The 19,676-nt window shown below is 40.6% G+C and overlaps 1 long non-coding RNA gene across 2 annotated transcripts in view; it reads left to right on the top strand.

Annotated features, from left to right (window-relative positions):
* The window catches only part of LOC138737746 (uncharacterized), a 63,226-nt gene extending 43,981 nt beyond the window's left edge, over nt 1-19,245 (top strand). For both annotated transcript variants that reach the window (XR_011341198.1, XR_011341199.1), the window contains exon 4: nt 18,535-19,245. This is a non-coding gene — a long non-coding RNA (uncharacterized lncRNA). The remainder of the gene's footprint in view (nt 1-18,534) is intronic.
* Nucleotides 19,246-19,676: the final 431 nt, after the last annotated feature.

Here is a 19,676-nt window from a genome sequence, read left to right as displayed (position 1 = left end):
AAAGTACCAGAATGATGCACACATGCAGGCACTAACGTTACTAATGATACCCACTTGAGCAGGTTGGCTGTTTGCACTGCAGCTGAGTCAACTCCAGGTCAACTCGGCCAGGCTCTGATACAACCCCCTATAAAGTATCAGAGCCTGGTTGATTTTTACTCTCCCTTCTTGGTTGGGAGCGTTCACACTGCGAGGTAACCCACAAAATATCCATTAAATTCCCCGATTTAACCCACAAACTGTACCAAAGCCCCTTTCACACCGCCAAGTACATGTGGGTTGAATCAGCCAAATTAACGGGTCCGGAGCGGGTAATCTGGCAGTGTGAACAGTTCTAACTGGGCAGGGCAAGTAATAATCAACCAGGCTCTGACTCTTGGTGGGAGCGACTCGTTAATCACTCTGTAGCGGTGTGAATGGTCTACTCAAATTAATGGGTACCATTAGTGCCTAAGTGCTTGCGTCAGTCTATCAGAGCATGGCTGGTGGTAATGTCAGTGCGTGGCCAGCCACATTGTAAAATATGTCTGTGCAGTAGATTTTCCTATGGTCTTTTATCAATTGAGTGCATATGTCTTATTAAACTGTGCACGTTTTTTCCCATGGTCTTTTTATCATTGAGCGCATATGTGCTTTATTCCCGCTATGATTCTATTGTCCTGTGATTATGTAATACATCACATGTGGTGACATCACTGGAGGCAGGACCTGCCAATAAAATGCCAGATTCCTGACAAACCTGGTATCATGGTGCAGTGGGAAAGGCTCCATGGGTGCAGCATGCCTGGTAAGTTTACCTGCTTCCTAGGAGGGTTGGTGGTGTGAAATAGGCTATTTTAAATAGATCCAAGAGCAGACATTCAAGCTAGCTTACTCCTCCTGAAGGGAGGCAATGAGGTAAGGCTGAGCATTGGAAAGAGGGGCTGAAGTTCTGTAAATAAACATGTAAAAGTCAATCCCATATAAAAGAAAACACCCCTACTTTTAGCCCTGCCCCCCCCCACCCCCAAACTGGCCACCCAATGTCCTGACCGTGGACTCTTACCTAGGCCCTGGCTGCCCGCCCATCCAACCTCCTGACACCTCGACCGAGGACTCTCAACTAGCCTCTGGCTACCAACCCAGCTGAACCTCTGATGCCCTGACAGAGAAATGTTGCCTAGGCTCCGGCCACCCACTCATCCAAGCTCCCGATGCCCTGAACACAGACTTACCACCGGTTCCGGCCGCCTGCCCATCAGAACTCCTGATGCCTTGAGAGACGTAAGCACTTACCATGGTCCAAAGCAGTGTGCATGTAATAGTCAACCCCCTAAATTCTATCTAAAAAAATTGGTCCACAGAATTCAAATATTACATGTGCATAAATAGTATATGCTGGGGATCTAGTACAAGATTCAAAAATGCTGGAGGATCTTAGCAGGTCACACAACATCCACAGAATGTAAATGGTAGCTGAAAAGTGCCCAAATAAGGTGTGGGGGGCATATAACAAGAAAGGGAGGAGCACAGAGTGGTAGGTGATGTACAGATGGGAGGGTGAAGTGAAAGAAGCTGAGAGGTGATAGGGTGAGGGGGAAGAGGGTTGAGAAAGGTGCTCTCTAATAGGACAGAGGAAGGGAAGGGTGTGGGGAGCTGATGGAACAAAAGGTGTCAGAAAGATTAAGAAAAGTAAAAGAATGGGAGGAGGTGGTTATCCAAAATTGATATTGATGTCGTTTGAAGACTGCCATGATGGAATCTATGGAGGTCTTCCTCCTCTTTAGGTGTGACCTTAATCTGGCAGAACATGGCCATATACAGATATGTAAATCTGGAAATGCGATGTGGAATTGGAGTATCTGGCCACTGGGAGGTCCTTCCTATGGCTGTGTTTGCCTAATTTGGGTATTTGCATGATTTTTTTTGTACACCTGAAGAGGTCAGGCCCATAATGTTGGTTGCCCATGGCTTTCCACGGATGCTATGTGTCCTGCTGAGTTCCTCAAACTTTTTTGTGTATTGCTCAAGACTATGGAAGCAAGATTTGGATGCATGACTCGGGTGAAGCCAAATGTGATACATGCCTAAGATCTGCCAAATGAATTTTTGAATGAGATTAAATATATGAATGTCAACAGTCAAGCATTGAGTAATATACTGTGCAAAGAAGTTTAATGATCTCATCTGAGTGGTCAAGGTCAGTGACTGCTCGTTTAAATGCTTCATCCTACAACTGCTATTATTGACCTTTGGCTGTGCACAATTCATCATCACCATTTCTCACCTATGAATTATCTCCATTAATCAAACGTATTGCTAATATTCAGATGCTCAATATGAAACTTTGCACATGCTGGACATTTGAAATAAAAGCAGAAAATGTTGGAAACACTTAGGAAGTGCATAAATTTTAATTCTAATTTAGAGAAACACCATGATAACAGGCCCTTCCGGTCCATGAGCCTGTGCCACCCAAATCCACCAATTAATCTACAAACCCCATATGTCTTTGGAATATGAGATGAAACCGGTGCACCCAGAGGAAACCCAAGTGGTCACAGCGAGAACGTGCAAACTCTTTATCGACAATGCCAGATTAGAATCCAGGTCACTGGCGCTGAATTAGCTTCTCACTAACCACTACACTAACCATGCTGCCATGGGTACTAAATATTGATCAGTTGATTTAAATAGCTGAAAAGTTGACAAAAAACTATAGGAAATCACAAGGCAGTCCCCATACAACAGTTGTAATACAAATTTTACTTGGGCTTGCAGATGTTCAATGAATTGCCATTTTAAGTGCTCAAGCCTTATCAAGCAAACACTGAAATACCTTCCTTATTGACTGCATATCTTCAACTCTGCATTTAATTTTAAAGAGGGAACAGTTTTACTTTTAAATGTCACCATGCATATTTTAAGTTTACCATGGCACATTTTTAATTCCTTTTCATGTTGATTGTTGCAAGCTTTCAAATATTGGAGTTTATTCACAACCATACTTACATTTTTCTACTGACCATTCTAACCTGAATATCTAACTCCTCATTTGGATAAGGCTGATGGAAAACATACAGGAGCAATGGAAACAACTAGTGATGGGCGTCGGGAGATCTGATGAGTGGGTGGTCCGGGCATCAGGAGCTCGAATGGGCAGGCGGTCAGGGCTAAAAATAGGGAGGCCAACTTCTACATGGGATCCATTATTACATGAGTATATAACAACATAGTTCCAACCAGGTCCAATAACATGGTCTCTCTTCATATGTGAAGCCTGATAAGCTGAGTATTTCCAGAAACCTTAATTTTATTCTAATTTTTTTTCCCTGGAAACCTGAAACACCTTCCATTGAATGGAACCAGAATTGCTCCCACAAGGGTGTAGTCTGTGCAACAATATGATATAAGACCAGATACAGAAGGTTAAATGAAAATAACAGCCTTAGAATGAGTTGAAAATTCGCTTTGCATTTCTGTTATTTCTAAGACTTACTATCACATACTTTTCACTTTCACAGAGTGTCACTATCTATCCCAGATTTTGCATTCAACTGTAAGAAAAACTTTACAGTTGAATTAAATTTCATATTTTCATAAGTTTCAGAGAGAAAAAGTAGGCCAGAATCAGTATATTACAATTTGGGAAGTCTAAATGCTTCTGATAGTTTCTGTAAAACATCTGGCCAGAGTAGCAGTTAGGGTGTAAGGATGTAAGGGTACATTTAAACTACGAGATATACCCCGACTCTGAAGTAAAGATTCATCTTTCATTGCAGTGTACTCCAATGGCAAGTTGTGTGTCTAAACTTACATCATAAATACATATCAAAACTATATCACACTGTTGCTACAGTTGTGATGTGAACAGGAAAAAGGCAATTGAACTGTGATAAAGTGCATTGAGAGGTTTGGGTATGGAGTGACTCAATTCCTATCTCAGAAAGGACATGGAATTGCATCAATTCATGTATTGTTACAACAGGTCAATGGCAGATACCATCTCAATGGCCCTCCACTCTGCGTTAGATCACCTACCACAGGAACACTTACATCAGGCTGTTGTTCATTTAGTACAGCTAAGAGTTCAACTCCATTATACCAGCAAAACTCATCACCAAACTAAAGGATCTGGGACTGATCATCCTTCTCAAATGGATCCTTGATTTCCTTATCAACAGACCCTAATCAGTGCAAGTTGGCAACATCACCTCCTCTACACTGACCATCAATGCAGGCATTCTAAGGCTGTGAGTTTCATCCCCTTCTTTATTCCCTCAACACTCATGACAGCATAGCCAAGTTCGGCTCCAACTCACTCCATAAATTTGCTGTAAAGTACCACAGTTGTCAGCTGAATAACTAGAAATGATGATACAGTATGAAGATTGAGAATCTGGTTGGATGGTGCAGAACAGCAATCTTGCTCTTAATGTCATGAAAGACACAGAGTTATTGTGGATTTTGGGAAGGAGAGGCACCTGCCTGCATTCATTGGATGGAAGTGGAGAGGGCCAGAACCTTCAAGTTCCTGGGAGTTCATATTTCAAAATACCACTCCTGGAGCCATTGCATTGAGGTAAATGTGAAGAAGGCACACCAATGCCTTTGCTTTCTGAGGAGTCTGAAGAGATTTGATATGTTGTCAAATACTTTATCAAACTTCTACAGTGCATTGTGGAAAGTGTACTGTCTGCTTGCTTCATTGCCTGGTTTGAGAATTGAATTATCCAGGAACACACATTGCTCCGAAGGTAACAAACATAGGAAGGCCATCACAGGCTCTGACCTCCAATCCATTTAAGGCAGCCAAAATTATAAAGTGTCCCCATCACCCTGATCGGAACTTCTCACTGCTGCCTTTGGGCAGAAGGTATAGAATCCTGAAGATCAGCATCTTTAAGTTCAAGAACAGTTTATTTCCAACAGCTATCAGGCTCCTGAACCACCCCTTGTAACACTAATCATGGACTTTTGCATTTATTCATCTCTTTTCATTTAGATTATGTGTGCTTTTGTAGTAGTTTTAAAGTTTTTTGTAGTTGATTTTTTTTACAATGTACTTGTTCGGCTGCAGTAGGTAAGGATTTTGGTGCATATGCACATATACAATATATATGACAATGAACTCATTCTCATTATTGTGCTTTCAGATGAACTAAATTATTATTACCAATCTAGTTAGCCAAAAAATGATACATTTTAAAAAATAATTATTTTGGCATCGTTTACTTGCAACACCACCACAAAATAGTCTGGGGTACAGTTTAGAGAAATATTTGCCTTTGGCTAAATTTAATTAAAAATGGATCCACATTATTGTCATAACTTCATAATATAGCAATGGATTTTCACACTCTGGGGAAAAGCAAAGTGGATTGAGTTACCAACATAATGAACTCAAATTTTCTGTGAACTCTATTGAGTGATATTATTGAGCGCCAACATCCTGAAATAGAGCTGAACATGTTGATTGTGCATTGAACATGAAGGTCTTGTGCTCTATTTTTAATGACTCCCATTCAGTCATACTCAGTCAGTGTAAAAAGAAGAAAGATGAGAGAACCTGTTTTGGTTACACAGTTAAATAGAACGATTTCTTTCTAAGTTACATCTAATATCAGAAGCCAATATTTTCTCCTCACGCTATTTAAACAGTGAGAAGAAACTAAATGGCATAATTAGACGGGTCTGCTGATTGAGATTAGGAAGAACAGAGCGGCCTTGATGATTTTCAAAAAGTTGTAGAAAAGCTTGTCAATTTGTAAAGTGACTCACTCAAGAGATGTGAGCAAAATATGAAATTGTGGAATCATGGAAGATTAAAGATGAAGTCCACAATCACCGAATTTATAAGCAATCAAGTACAGATGCTGGAAATCCAAAAGTAAGAATGTGTTGAAATTCTCAGCAGGTCAGGCAGTATCTGTGGCGGGAGAAACAATGCTCGAAGTCATTGATCCTTTGTCTCAACCTTATAATGAAGGATCTGTAGTGATATGTTTTCTCTACGTACATTATTCCCTACCTGTGTGCTGTTGTATGTATGAGGCTGGCCCGCCCACTGGTGACTCATCTCCTGTGTCTCCTCCCCTTATCACCTGGCCATAAAGGCCGACCTCCCTCCCCCCTTCCAGCATTCCTGTACCTAGCCAAAGTCTAGTGTTTATTAAAGCCTATCATTCCCCTGCTCTCGACTTCGTGGTTATTGAGAGAGCCTATCAGGATCATTTACATGAAACTATTCTGTTTCTCTCTCTCTCTTTCTCTGTGAATGATGCCTGACCCACCAAATATCTTAGCATCTTATGGAACATGGATTTTATGGCTTTAAACTACTTTACTTCATATCTGTTGCCTGTGATACAAAATGGGAGTTTACTAATAAATTAGGGTGAGAAACGTGTTCATGCAAAGATAATTAGGCCATAATGAAATGGAAACGATAAGAGAAGTGATAGCCAAAGATCGAGATTCACTGTAGATGTTCAGAGAAGTGAAATGAAACATGGCGAATGAAATATTGCTAGCAGGTGACAAAGCCAGTCAAAAGTCAGAAGCTCTATCCATCACCACAGCGTTAACTTGTGAATTACACTGAAGACAAAGAGCTTGTTTAAATGTATTGCTGTGCCTGGACATTCTGGGTTTTGAGTATATGTTTGGTGCATTGCAATCCAGAAAGCAATTCCAGCAATGACTTGAATTACTATATGATAAATGAGGAAATGGGATTGTTTTGTCAACCATCATAGGTGTGAAAGGTCAAATGGGCCTTTTAATTTGTCATAAGGAAAATATTGGAATAAAATAGAATTTTACAATGCCTGTAATAATTTATAGCCTGCCAATAAATCTTCTGTAACCAGCTCTTAAAGGTAATCTAAGCTGGTATAACAAACAATTTCAATGTTCATCACTTGTTCTTTCCTGATTCAGTAACCAGAGGTACTCACATCCAAAGGAGACACTAAACATGTATTGAAGGTTATAAAACTACTTTATTATTTGTTAAAATGTGGGGGAAAAGAATACATTAACCAATCTAATAAGATGCCAAAGAGATCCAGCATCTCTCCCCTGGTCAACTGTTAATAATCACAATCTCATTCACTAAAGTCCTGGTGAGCACAAAGAATTAGCCCCATTTTATTCTCTCTAACCTCAACTGAACGACACTTCCATCACCCTGTGCACATCAGCTCTATCGTATCTCTGATGCCCTTTGGCTGATGCATATCTGACATATGGGAAGTGTCTTTCCTGTCACTTCTTATCTGAAACTGTGCAAAGCTGTATATGACATTCTGTCCTTCCCAATTTCAGCATAAAGTATATGAAAATACTTTGTGTAAAGAAGTAATGAAATCACCATTTTGTGCACAAAGCAATGAGGAATCAAACATTTAATTGGTGCAGCCAAGGTGAGGTGAAATTTTTCCCAAGGTGAACCCACACAAGGACCACAACATACTCAGCCAAGTACTGAAGGATTGTGCAGACCAACACATCACTGCAGCAGTCCATCATCCCACAGGTTTTAAGACAGGTATGAGTATCCCATTAGCAAAGCTGGTGACAATAAAAGGCCTCAGTGACTACTGCCCAGTGGTATTGAGCTCTTCAATTATGAAATGTTTTAAGTATCTATTGATGGAATGCATCAAAGCACACCTCCCAGAAACACTGGACCCATTTCAATTCACCTACAGATGGAACCACTCCACTAATGATGCTAGACACTTGTCTCTCCACTCTATCCTGTCCCACCTGGAGAACAAGGTTGCACATGCCAAGCTGTTGTTCATTGACCTCAGCTCGACATTTAATATGATCATACTTCAGAGGCTTAAGGAGAAGCTGTCCTTGCTGGGACTCAGCACCCCTCTTTGTAACTGGATTCTGAACATCCAAATGGAAAGACCACAGTTTGTCTGGGTCGGCCACAGAACGTCGAGCACCATCACATTGAACACTGGTGCACCTCAGGACTGTGTGCTCAGCCCACTCTTGTTCATGCTACTGACCCATGACTGCAACACCAGATCCAGCTCCAAAAAAGTCGTCAAGTTTGGAGATGACACAGTAATTGTTGGCTTCATCAGAAACAATGATGAGTCTAAATACAGAGGAGAGGTGGAAAATCTCATGAAATGGTGTGAGAATAACAAACTGAGCCTCAACATGTATGAGACAAAGGAGATTATTGTGGACTTCAGCAGGACCAGGGAAAACCACTGTTCACTACATATTTATAGCTCAGTGGTGGAGAGAGTAGAGAGCACCAAGTTCCTAGGAGTCTACTTAAAAAGAAACCTACCCTGGATGCACAAGATCTCACTTCTCAGGAATGTGTAATTAGTGACTATACTTCCTAAGAAAACTAAGGCAGGCAAGACTACTGGTCACCATCCTGTCAACCTTTTACAGGAGCTGTATCGAGAGCATCCTGGCCGGTTGCATCATAGTGTGGTGTGGTTGCTGTCAATTTACAGGACTGGAAAAGTGGAAGAGAGGATCACTGGGGTCGCCCTCCCCCATAGACATGATCTACAAAGATTGTTGTCTAATGAGTTCCCCGAGCTCCATGCATGCAGCATCTTCTTGCTACTCCCATTGGGAAAGAGATACAGCCAGAACCACCAGATTCTTCCCATGGGCAGTGAGAGTGCTGAACGAATGCTGAACGACTGATGAACGACTAATGAACGACTGATGAACGACTGATGAACGACTGATGAACGACTGATGAACGACTGATGAACTGCTCCTACAAACTCTCCATGACTCAACTGTCTATTTAACAGATTTATTTTAACATTTGTAACTTTTTGTATACTGTGCACATGTTAATAAAAAAGATGGTGGCGCTGCTGGAGTACTGTAGCACCGTAACCACAGCATTGTTGCTGGTGTGGAGCCGCAGGGAATAATAGAGCGGAGATGCAGGACTCCGCGGGGTCCAGCCACCCAGTCGACTGCCGTCAGTTCCGCACAGCCTTTGAACAGCCCATTGAGGTAGCCGACGGTAGTTTTATTTGATATCCTGCGATTGTGGTTCTGTACCCAAGATGGCGGTGCCTATTAATCGGCAGCAGCCACAAGGGGCTGCAGATTCCGGAGAAGTGGGGGACTGGAGCAGGGCACCAGAGGATGGTAACCATATAACCATATAAGCACAGAACAGGCCAGTTCAGCCCTACTAGTCTATGCCATAGCAAATCCCCACCCTCCTAGTCCCACTGACCAGCACCCGGTCCATACCCCTCTAGTCCCCTCCTATCCATGTAACGATCCAGTCTTTCCTTAAATGTAACCAATGATCCCGCCTCGACCACGTCTGCCGGAAGCTCATTCCACATCCCCACCACCCTCTGTGTAAAGAAATTTCCCCTCATGTTCCCCTTATAATTTTCCCCCTTCAATCTTAAACCATGTCCTCTAGTTTGAATCTCCCCCTTTCTTAATTGAAAAAGCCTATCCACATTTACTCTGTCTGTCCCTTTTAAAATCTTAAACACCTCTATCAAGTCCCCTCTCAATCTTCTACGCTCCAGAGAAAAAAGCCCCAGTCTGCACACCCTTTCCCTGTAACTCAGACCCTGAAATCCTGTCAACATTCTCGTGAACCTTCTCTGCACTCTCTCTATTTTGTTTATATCTTTCCTATAATTTGGTGACCAAAACTGTACACAGTACTCCAAATTTGTACAATTTCATCATAACCTCCCTACTCTTGAATTCAATACTCCGATTTATGAAGGCCAACATTCCAAATGCCTTCTTCACCACACCATCTACCTGAGTATCAGCCTATTTACCATAACTCCTAAATCCCTTTGTTGCTCTGCACTTCTCAATTGTTTACCATTCAATGTATATGACCTATTTAAATTTGCCTTTCCAAAATGCAGCACCTCACACTTATCTGTATTAAATTCCATCAGCCATTTCTCAGCCCACACCTCCAGCCTTCCTAAATCACCTTTTAATCTACGGTAATCTACCTCACTGTCCACAACACCACCAATCTTTGTGTCATCCGCAAACTTGCTTATCCAATTTTCTACCCCTACATCCAGATCGTTAATATATATAACAAATAATAGTGGACCCAGGACCGAACCCTGAGGAACTCCACTAGTCACCGGCCTCCAATTGGACAAACAATTGTCTACCACTACTCTCTGACACTTTCCATCCAACCACTGCTGAATCCATTTCACTACCTCCTTATTTATACCTAATGCCTCCACCTTTTTTCCTAACCTCCTGTGGGGAACTTTGTCAAAAGCTTTACTAAAGTCCAAATAGACAACATCCACAGCTTTCCCTTCATCAACCTTTTTTGTAACCCCCTCGAAGAACTCAATCAGGTTTGTCAAGCATGATCTACCCCTGACAAAACCATGCTGATTACTCCCTATCAATCCTTGTACGTCCAAAGATTTGTAAATAGCATCCCTCAGAACACTTTCCATCACTTTCCCACCACAGACGTCAGACTTACAGGCCTATAATTCACACTTTGTCTGAGAAGGAGGAGCGAAGGGGGCTCTGCGGTTGTGGCGGGCTGCTGGCGACTCAAGGCGAGGAACCCATAGAAGCTGTGTGCTGCTGGAGACCGCTGTTGGGAGACTCGCGCTGAGCTGTGGACTGCTGGAGACTAGCTCAAACTGGCTGGAGGGGGACTAGGTATCGGAACCGGGATGTGAGGGGATGCCGAGGTTCCTGACTGTGTCGGAGGTTCAGATCTGGAGATCAGGTTGTCATTGCTTTGAATTGGACTCTATGTGTCTGCGGGGGCTACGGAAGCACTGGAGGTGAATCTACAGACACTTGGTGACTCTCTTTTGCTTCTCTCTGTATGACTGTAAGAGCCGCTTAGGCAATTCCTGCCGGTGGCGAATCTGTCTGCCTTACAGCAGGCAAAAAGAACTTTCATGTAATGTGACACTGTCTTATTTTACTATGATAATAAATTGTATCTTGAATCTTCAATATGTATTTTTGTCTGTAATGTACTTTATTTCTTGTGTTTGCTGTGTTTTACACATGAGCACTGGGAAACACTTTCATCGGGTTGAACTTGTATAATCGGATGATTAATAAACTTGAACAATTCTTTGCTCACTATTGGCTTTGGTTCTGTCACTTTAAATGCTTCAATATTGCAATAGTCACTAAAATGCTGAATCCTAGTGATTTCCATGTTGTTTGGCTGAGTATGAAATAATTAATAAATATATTAGGTAAGGAAAATAGCACATGTACAATGTTCATGACCCTTTGATTTACCAAAAAAACTTCTCAGCTCATAAATCCCTTATGAGGTGTTGCAATGTTAAGAATGTAGCAGGCAAATTCCATCATCTCCGACAAACAACAACGAGATAAATGATCGGATTGACTATTTGATTGACTTCATTTGAGGGACGCAAGTTGCTTGATATAACAAGACAACAGGAAGCACCCAGGAGACTTCAGAATGCTGGGATCTGAAGCCAAATGCAATCCGTTGGAGCAGTATCAGTGGGTGAAAAAGAATGGTTGACGTTTCAAGCCAAAACTGTTCATCAGAACTGAAAGAAGTGTTCAGGATCAGTGTAAAGAGGACAGGGTGGGAGGGGTGAGGCAACAGCCCTAGATGGGATAGGCCAGCCAAGAAATGGAATATGATGAACAAAAGCAGCAGATCAGCAGATATCAGACAAATGAAAGAGATAGGTAAGAAAATTAAAAGGGTCCAGGTGGAAGAAGGGATGGCATGTTTAGCATCATGATTTAGCGTGACATTAACACTGCCAGCAACGGTTCAACTCCAGTGCTGTCGGTAAAGAATTTGTACGTTCTCCCTGTAGCTGCGTGGGTGTGCTCCGGTCTCCTCCCACCATCCAAAACATACAAGGGTGTAGGTTAATTTAGGTGTAATTGAGTGGCACATGTTTAAATAGCTGAAATTGGCTTCTATTGTAAATTAAAAATTAAAAAAAAGATGACTCGTGCAGAGTGGAGTGAGAAGAAATATGCAGCCAGTCCTGGGATCCAATAAGTAGAGACGGTGAAAATGGAGGTGTGAAGAGAGACTAAATTTTGGGGGGTGAGATAGGGGATGGGGGGGTAGGGGTGGGAGGATGTGGAAGAATTCAATGAGCAGTGAGGTATTAGGAGTGGAGGGGGAAAGAACAAAAGAGGAGGGGAGGTTGGGAAGGTGGACAAAATTTGTTTACCAGACAATACAGCTGAAATCATGATTTTAATTTGGTCAAAGGTTGACAGATGTAGCTCGGTCCATTTTCCGACCATTCAGTGATGTGTCTGGTACACTACGGTTTGATTGTTCTCGACCTTGACTGTGGGAGCCTGGAACGCATTGATGTGGCACTGGAACTCCAAACTTTGGACTAAGAGACAACAGCATTAACACTGGGACAAAGGTCGATGGAACCTCGTTGAAATATGCTATTTTTGGTGTGGCTGCATCTCTTGTTTTATTGAAAGGGAAGATCTTGGACATAAAAAGGATCATTTTAAAGTGCATTGTGGTGGGATCTGCTCTCCTCAACATCAGAACATTTACAGAAGGTAGCGAATACCCCTCAGAACACTACACAAACTTCCCCTCAATCCATAGATTCCAGCTGCATCCAACATAGGCAGACAGGCAGCTAACAAATGAAAAGACTCTCAAAACCCTGGACCACCTCGCTTCTCCCTCCTCCCTTTAAGGAGAAGGCTCCAACATGCACCAATAGACTTTAAGCAAGTTTTTGCCCCACAGCCATCAAGTTCCTGAATAAGCCCCACAGCAGTGTTCATTCATAACCTTTTAATTGCAATTTTATACAGGTGTACTATGTAAATTGTGCTCTTTAAACAACTGTATGAATGTCTGGGAGGTAACTTGTTAGTTTGCTTGCAGAAAAACTCTGGGCACTGTGCTTGGTATATATTATGTGACAAATAAATTAAAACTTTAATATTGAATAAGCCCAGCGAGTCAAGTGACATCTATATACAGAGAATAGAGATAATAGGAGCATTAATTATTTCTCCCTTTGCAGATACTCCTGGCTGCAGAGCATTTCCTTTTTTATTATTTCTGATTTCTACCCTACACCACTTTAGTTTTTCTGTTATTTTCCAATGTTATGTTTTGAAACCAAGTACAGTTACACAAATTTCAAAGAGAATGATTGTGAAGGAAAAAAAAACATAAAATGCTAATGAGATGGGTTTACATTTATTTCCTGATTTCCAAAAACAATAAGCAATATGTGAACAGTAATTAATAAATACCCTGCATCCATTGTATTGGAAATGCTTTAGTCCAGGGAAATTTGCAGAGGTGATCTGGCAAGGCTTTTGCCTCTGGATGTGAGAGCAGAATGGAAAATAAGAGAGTCAAAGGCAAACTGCCAGATTTTCAAACAATAAACTGCAAAAGGGAAAGTCTTGGTTGGGCTTGGTTGTTTATTGTGAAGGAAGGTAGTTGGGAGTCACACTGTTTAATTTGAGCAAGCAGCACAACTCATTGATCTAGGAAGGCATAGTGCATTCAGTCATTGTGTGTCATTATACTCATCAATTGAATAAGTGAATGCCCCATATCTTCTGCTCTGCGCGTCACTGGCTGTGAAATAAATGAAGCTCAGTGAACGAGCCTTGCCAAAGCAAATGATTTTTTAAATTTTAACTTAAACCATGGAGAGGTGTGCAGCAATACACACAAAGCTCACAAATTCAGGCTAGCAAATGGTCAAAGATTTGTCTATCCTTTATACTGGACATTTTGATAATATATTCCATATGTACTGGATCTCCATTTGCCATACAGATGTGAAGAAGAGAAAATATGACAGCTCAGCCTGTTTGTATCTGAATGAAGGCAATAACAGAGGCAGCTTTCATTATGCAAAGGGAAAAAAAATTGAGATGTAAAAACATTTTTTCTCAGATTTGATTGTGTTAGTTGTTCTATAGCAGAAAACAAACTTGCCTTCACCGAAACTAGAGATCAAAATAAACCTTCCAGTTCTGCAAAGAATGATCAATAAACTTTTCAGGCTGCTGAGAGAAAAAAAGATGTGGTTTGTCTTGCGTTCCAAATTTCAAGTTTCATCATATATTCCAGATGTCAAAGCTGGTTCTCATAACTTGCAGAATCCTACCCAATTTATCTAATACAAATAATTTTTATAATTTTATGTGTTACAAATTGAGAGATATTCATAACTTCAGAGCCAGTTCTTGCATTTGAATTAACACAATAATAGTCCTGAAAAAAAACATAGAACATTTGTGATCTGTCTGTCTGCGTCGAAGAGCTTCTGCACCTTATCCTCAAGTTCATATCCTGATCATTTTTAAATGTGGTTGGTCTCTGTCTCTCCCTTTCAGACTCTGAACACCAGATCCCTTCTATCCTTAAGTCTAAAAAACATGTTTCATCCCCTGCTTTAACTACGCCCTGTTTTTGAAATGTTTTCCAAGGGAAAATTGTCCATTTTATTTACTGCATTTAGATTTTAAATATTTGAGACTCCCTTCAACCTCCTCTAAAAGACAATTCAAGCTTATCCAATCTTTGTTCCTAACTATATTTTGCATCTCCTAGCAATATCTTTTTAACTCTTCTCTGCTCCTTTTTTACTAGAGTCTCTACCAGAAATTATTACACAGAAGAGGAACAATATCTACAATTTATTGAATTTAGGAATGATTTTATGATAAAAGTGATTTAATAACTGTTGAACTAGAACCACCGCTACCTATACAAAAAATAGATTTGCATGTTTATATACATTATTTCAAGACTACTGTGTAATCAATGAATCCACAAAATAAACCCAGAAACCCTGAAAATTCTTCAAAATTTAAATGCCAAATATTAATTTGTATCATTGAAAAGCCAACATTATCTTTCTGATAAAACATAGAAAATGTTAATATTGCTCTGATTGATTTTGGAATAGATCAAAAGTACCTGAGTAGCAGATGCCAACGTTGTGATGTTTCTTTTATTGTAATAAAGAAATCTGGGTTCTTTAAAACAACTCTATTAGTTTTATCATGACAGTCTTGAGACATCCATCTTGAATCATCCTTAGCTGCAACAAACTAGTCTCCAACTCCCTCTAGGGGCTGGGAAGATCTCTAGCATTCTATCATTATGTCCCCTTTCCTTGAGATGTTTAATCTAACAATATGACACACTAATACAGTATTCATTTCAATTTAAAGTTTGACACAAATGTAAACACAAACATCAGTAGCACAAACTTTTTAAGTGTGCAGTTCTTTTAGAGATTCAGTCTGTCAGGTGTTTTGATAACATGTGTGGATCTTCTTAACACAGGTGCTTGGGTTGGCTCTGCTGGTCCACTACTGTCTAGCATTGGTGGTGTTTTCTCTGTTGCTGTGCAGGCTGAATCTTCTGCATTTGTCTGTTCCTGCAGTGTCTCTTGCATTTTCAGCAGATTCTTTTTGATTCCTTCTCAGTATTTGACCATCCTCTGTTCTGAAAGCGTAAGATCTTGGACTTACTTCCTGCAGAACAGTGGCATTTTTGTCCAAGTTGAGGGAATCTCTAAGTCTCACTGTGTTGTGTGGTGCCAGTGGCCCTAAGCTTCTTGCTGACTTGCCATAGTTTGCTTTTTTGTCTTCATTACAGACGCTTTTGTTTTCATTTGACATCTTTGACATCTCTGTTCTTGTTTAGGTCTGCAGAATAGGGAAGCTTGGTGCATAGTCTATGTTCCATCAGAAGCTCAGTGGATGACATTGTGTCACTGTTACTTCCTCCTGCTTTTTTATGAAACTTAATGCCAAAGACATAGGACAAGGAAAACAATTCTGTTTACTGGACCTTTTTGGACTATGATAATGAAACTCAGTGGATGACATTGTGTCACTGTGACTTCCTCCTGCTTTTTTATGAAACTTAATACCAAAGACATAGGACAAGGAAAACAATTCTGTTTACTGGACCTTTTTGGACTATGATAATGAATTATTGATCAGCACCTGGAGTTTTTACAAAATTTGAAGGAACCAAACTCCTCTGGGTTTTTTTTTTAATGTCTATTGTCATACACATAAGTACAATGTATAGATGCATTGAAATTCTTACCAGCTGCAGCCACACAGGTACATAAGATACATCGACTACAATAGTAAAAATAAAATTGCTACTATAAGCCAAGATAGAAAGAGATAATAAATATAAAAGGATAGACAAATGAATATTTACAGTTGCAGTTAGTGCAAGAAAAAAGTGATGTTTCATTTGTGAAGACAGATCTTTTCATTGTTCCTGAGTCGATCATCTTTAGGGTGAGGTTAGCTTGGGGAGCTTCAAGAGACTGATAGCCTAATGGCTGTTGAAAAAAAAATACTGTTCTTGAACCTAGATGTGCTGGATGTCAGGCTTCTGTATCTTTTGTTTGAAGGCAATGGAGAGAAAAGGTTGTGACCAGGCTGATGAGGGTCATTTATGATTTTGGTTGCCTTTTTGAAGCAGCGCCTCACATAGACATCTTCTATAGTTTGGAGATCATTGTCCATGATGGACTTTGCTAGTTTTGCCACTCTCTGCAGCTTTCTGGCATTTGGGTTTCCAAACCAGATGGTGATCCAACTGGTCAGCATACTTTCTACAGTACACCTGCAGAAGTTTGATGTCAAATCTCCTCAGAAATATAAAGACTTTGGGTGTGCCTTCTTCATGGTTGCTTCAATGTGCTAGCTCCAGGAGAGGTTCTCTGATATGTAGACATGTCCCCCACTATTCATCAATTAAGACAGGAGAATAGTTCCTTGGCTTCTTATTTATAAAGTACATAATAAGATCCTTGGACATGCTGATGTTGAGAAAAACGTTGTTGTTCTGGATCTGCATGCTATATTTCCAGTTATTCAATTAAAAACAGTGGAGTTGTTAACAAATTTATAGATTGAGTTGGAGCCAAACTTGAATTTGAAATGATGAGTGTACAGAAAATACAGCAAAGGACTAAGTATGCAGCCTTGGGGTTACCATGTGTTGATAGTCAGTGTGAATCTCTGGTAAGACAATACTTAGAGAATTGTGTTCAGTTCTGGTCGCCTCATTATAGGAAGGACGTGGAAGCCATGGAGAGCGTGCAGAGGAGATTTACCAGGATGTTGCCTGGATTGGAAAACAAGTCTTATGAGGCAAGGTTAGTGGAACTGAGACTAATCTCTTTGGATGAGAGGATGAGAAGAGACTTGATAGTGGTCTATAAGATTATGAGGCATAGATAGGGTGAACAGCCAACACCTGTTTCCCAGGGCAGAATCAGTGAACAAAAGAGGACACATGTACAAATTCAAGGGAGGGAAGTTTAGGGGAGGCAACAGGAGTTTTTATTTTTAAAAATTTTTTAATTTTTTTAAAAATGCAGAATTGTGGGTGCCTGGAATGCCTTGCCAGGGATGGTTATGGAGGGTCAAAACTTAGGGGTATTTAAGAGACTCAGACAGGCACATGGATGAAAGAAAAATAGAGGGCTTATTATTTTTTTTAAGGAATATATGGGTTGGCATAACATCGCAGCATTCTACGTTCTATGAATGAGATGATGTTACCATAGGGGTCTTCCGATGAGAAAGTCAAGGATTTAGTTGCAAAAGGACAAGAGTCCCAAATCTCTGATATTGGTTATTAGCTTTGCTTGTATGATGGTCAAGGAATAACATCCTGACACTGTGGTCCAGGTGACCTAACACAAAGATGCCAGTGAGCTGGCATCAGCTGTGGACCTGTTTCGACAACAAACAGATTGAAGTGGGTCCAGGTCCTTCCTGAGACTGAAGTTAAATGTAAATTTTAAATTGAAGCACAATAGCAGGCCTTTTCGGCCCATGAGCCTGTGCCACTCAATTATCTCCAACTCCCAGTGTATTTTGAATGGTGGGAGGAAACTGGAACACATGGTGAAAACCCAGGCCAACACGGGGAGAACGTACAAACTACTTACTGACATCGCTCGATTTGAACCTGATGCTGCCCACGGTTATGATTTACCTCATAGCCATCCTCCAAAACCATTTCATCATGATGGACATAAATGTCAGCAGCCAATATTCTTTGAGGCAGGTCACCTTCCTCTTCTTATGATGGATGTTCATTTGAAGCAGGTGGTGACCACAGACTGTTACAGCGAGAGGTTAAAAATGTCTGCTGGTTGGTCCTTGCAGATCTTAAGTGCTCAGCCAAGTTTTGCTGTATTCCAGTACATGTGATAATAATTCAATTCTGTTTATTTTCCCATGATGGTATAAATCTTCTGACAGTGTGCATATAAACATTATAAAAGAGGGAATGACTAGTTCCTGGTATTGAAGTGGATTGAAATGAAACTCATGAATTCATGTAACAGTTCTCAGTATACTATGGATTACCAATGGTCCATAGTGTGTCTATTTTAAAGAGTTTATTTTTGACAATGGCTCCCAATTCTGATTTGTTGTGTTCATGAACTTCACCAAGAGTGTCAAGCATAATCTTTTTTTCCTTCCTTTAATTAGGTTTCAAATGGAACAGCAGAGGAATCAGTCAGAAAAATTAAACAAACTCTCAAGAGGCAAGTGAATTGTATAGATTTTTAAGGCACAGCATGAAACATCGGTTAGCCAATTCTTTTGCTGAAGCGCAGAGGAAAACACACCTCCTGCAGATGTCTTGATAACTGAGAACACACTTGAGCCCTGGCCAAACATATTTGGTTTCCAGAGTGAATTGAGGGAGATGAGTCAACAATGTCTCTGACAACCATCAGATGAAATGCTGTTTCCTGAAAAATGAGCAGGTTCATACTCACCCAATAACTCAATCTTCCAGAGGAGGAGTGACAAATCATTGTACATGTGTGGATCAAGAAATTATTGGCTGAAATTGGGTGACAAAGGTAAACAACATCTGCTAGAGATGAACTAAGTCCAAATGTTGAACCATGCCTTCATGAAGCTGAGCCTGACTTTGATCCAGTGGATACCTCAGGAAGTGAAACAAAATTCAAAAGACCCTGACAAACAAGAAGCAAAATCTTTGAGCTCAATTCCACATCAGATGGTCCAAAATTTGTAATGTAGCTGTATCTATTGGCTGTATTTGTGGTCATGTATGTGTACATTCTATGATTGAATTAGCTCGGAGAAGCATGCAGTGTGCTATCCAGTGACCATGTAACAATAATACTGACTAAACACATACTCTGTAACAGGAGGCTGATGAATCAATATTTGTGTACATTAAATATTTTGCTTATTGACCATCAGGAACACATTCAAAAGAAAAGATAGATATGTGGAAGGAAAATGGCATTATTAGCATGCTTTGAAGACATGTGATGCACTACATGGCCATTGTTAATTTGAGCAAGAGCTGCCAGGAATCTGTGATGGATTACTTTAGAGCTGGACATGGCATTAGGTTCAGGGGTTATCCACCTCCATGCTCCCAAGAGGACTTAACACCACATCTATCTTGCTCTCCGTATGCCCTCACACATGACCATTCTCCATATTGTACTGTCTCAGATTTCAGATTTCATATTTCTTGTTAGAGAACATACATGATGTCACACACAACCCTGAGATTCCTTTATCCTGCGGGCGCAGCAGAATTACCATTAATTGGTAGTGCAGAATAAAACACTACACAGCATAAT

The sequence above is a fragment of the Narcine bancroftii genome, chromosome 6 (genome assembly GCF_036971445.1).
Source record: "Narcine bancroftii isolate sNarBan1 chromosome 6, sNarBan1.hap1, whole genome shotgun sequence".
NCBI lineage: Eukaryota > Metazoa > Chordata > Chondrichthyes > Torpediniformes > Narcinidae > Narcine > Narcine bancroftii.
Note: the sequence above shows the minus strand (reverse complement) of the source record. Positions and strands in the feature narration are given on the sequence as shown.